The following is a 2,775-nucleotide window of genomic DNA, read 5'->3' on the forward strand; positions in this document are numbered from 1 at the left end:
ATCACATTAGCTGCACAACTGTCTCTCTGATACTAAACCCAACTTAAAGTATTTCAAATATGTTAGAATTGAGATTTCTTACACATACAGTTAAAAATATCACATCTCTGTACCAAACTAAACCTAGATGAACTGCTGACATGCTTTTTAAAATTTTGAATTCTAGCCCTAGCAATTAAGAACACAAACAACAAAATTACAGGAGCATTTACTAACAACAGGAAAAGGTCGCTTTTGTTCAGCACGTTCAAAGAGCAACACAGACCTCTAGTGGAAACATCAGTGAGCACGACTTTACTCCTACCAGCAGCAGGGTAGAGAAGTACTTTCCCTGTAACCTGATGTAAGGACCTTTAAACAGAAAACCAACACACAATTGCACACTACCTTTAATTCCTCACAGTGGAATAAGTCTTAATTACCTTAAGAGAATGAACTGACAATTTACACTGCTCCTGTTTAAATGTGCACACAACAATGTGTTTAAAACCAGGACTGACACTATTAGACTGAGCTGTTCAGTAAGTTAGTCTTACTCCTTTTTACAACACCAGCTTTACTGTGACCAAAAGTTACTTCAACTTCTAATGTGATATTCAGACTAAAATTTAGATTAAGCTTAAAAAAATCGATGAGAGAAAAACCAAACAAAAAACAGCTGGACTACACTGTCAGAAGAAAAAGCCTCCAAAATAAAATGAAACATTTTACCAATAACTCTTGACCTGCTATGATCTCTTTATATTGTAAGAATGCAATAATTCATTAACTTTTTCCAAGTTGCTAATGAAAATTAATGAAGTGTTTATGAATTATTTTTTTTAGTACTTACTTCCTCACACTTTCTTGCAGCAATTTTAAGGATTAAGTTAAGGAAGTGGATATATATCTAGGAAATTCTTACAGTCCACATTCTTGCTCAGTAACAAAAACAACAACCACAGGGCAGACAATCTACCAACGTTACAGAACTTAATGGCAATAAAGCAACATTGGAGAAGTCAGTATGTATAATCCCAGTAAAACTCTACCCCTGCTGAAGTCATCCAAAGTATTCCCTCAGGAATTAAGCAAGCATCTCTATTTTTCAGGAGCTTAGGAGATTTTTCAACTATAAGAAAAAAAAGTGCTCCTGACAAGCTACGTTGGATTCCCTGTATTAGATTCAGAAATAAAGTGAGTTAAGATATCATTCCATCTTTGCTGATCTATTCTTAACTTTGCTGTCCTAAAGCAGTGTCTATGGATTAATAAAAATATCATTCACATGTTCATCCATCTTTCAAGGGATTCTCAGCATTTTCCAAACTTTATCTTGAGCATCCAGCAATGTGGTAATTGAAAATGCATTTTTCTGCAGTCTGACAGACTGCAGTCTACCAACTCACAGCTTGATCTTTGTTCTACCCATCTTGAAATGAAACATTTCTCAATAAATGTACAGACACCAGAGTTAGTTAGTTTCAAATATATCACTGAAAGTCATTTGGACAATGATGAAAGGGTTGAATGATTTTTTTTTCCTTACAGTAGTAAGGAAAAATGCTCAACAAGTAATAAATTACTTTTCAATCTCTTTCTACTTAATGGGCAATGATATTTCCCTGGATTATTTACACTTACATCTAAAAGAAAGCATGTTGGTGTTCTGAAAACCCAGGAATTGTTTAGTCCTCAAATTGCTCAGGGAGGGAAATACTGGCTCCAAAATGCACAGTGAATTTAAAAGGAGTATCTACAACACAGAGTGGAGCACAGCACTGAAATCCTAAAATAACTAGGAAATAAGCTCCAAAACTGGCAAGACTCCACTTGAGCCAACTAATTAGCATTTCCACATGGAGTCCCAAAGAATTGTGTAGACATATTAAAGCTCACAGGGACCTCTAATGTTGCAATCCATTGCACGACACTGACACGTTCAAAGCAGTTTGCCAAGAGTCACATGCACAGTTAAGACTTAAGCTAAAACTGATATATTTTAAGGACTCAGATAACAGAGTTTCAAGAAAACATCCAGTTCTGCCAACTGTGTCCAAATTAATTGGACAAGAATACCATTAGCCAGTCCCAAAGGAGTTCTTCCTTCACACTACACCAAGGAGTTTGAACTTGTTTTTCTCCATCAAAGAGGTCAATCAAAAGTCATAACCAGCACAAGCCCAGCTCAGGTTATATCTTCTCACAGAAGCCCTTAGAGAAAAGCATAAGAATTTCCCTTAGGAAAAGAAGGACATAGATTATTACTTAAGAAGCATAAACCGTGTAACTGCTTTCTCCTTAATCCATGCTCCATGGCAACTGGTAAGGAGTATCAGACACAAAGCCTAGGACTAAAGCAACACTAAACACAACACAGTGTGCAAGAGGTTTGAGTTATATAGGCCATAACACCAACTTAAGCACATATTTGCTGTATCACCTTCAAACTTATGGGCTCCTCATGTCCTAACCTCATACAGCAGCAGAAGCCCAAGGCTTATTTCACTAACTCTCCTACCCTTCTCAGTAAGCTTCTGAGCAGGGATGATATCCTGCTCTCACCCACTAATAGAAATTGAGAGAGTCAAGGAGTGTGTGTGTCACAAGCAAAGACCTGGTGCAAGGATATGATCACTTACTTGTGATCAATCCAATTTATAAATCAAGGCAGAAACAGGAGGAAAAAAAAAGCTTGACAAAAGAATCATATCCTTGGATCATATACCTTGGATTAATCTTTTGGCATGTGTGAAACACTTTCGACTCATTCAACAAGGCTGAATGGCAGCTCTG

This window comes from Acanthisitta chloris, unplaced genomic scaffold, assembly GCF_000695815.1.
Source record: "Acanthisitta chloris isolate BGI_N310 unplaced genomic scaffold, ASM69581v1 scaffold41433, whole genome shotgun sequence".
Lineage (NCBI taxonomy): Eukaryota > Metazoa > Chordata > Aves > Passeriformes > Acanthisittidae > Acanthisitta > Acanthisitta chloris.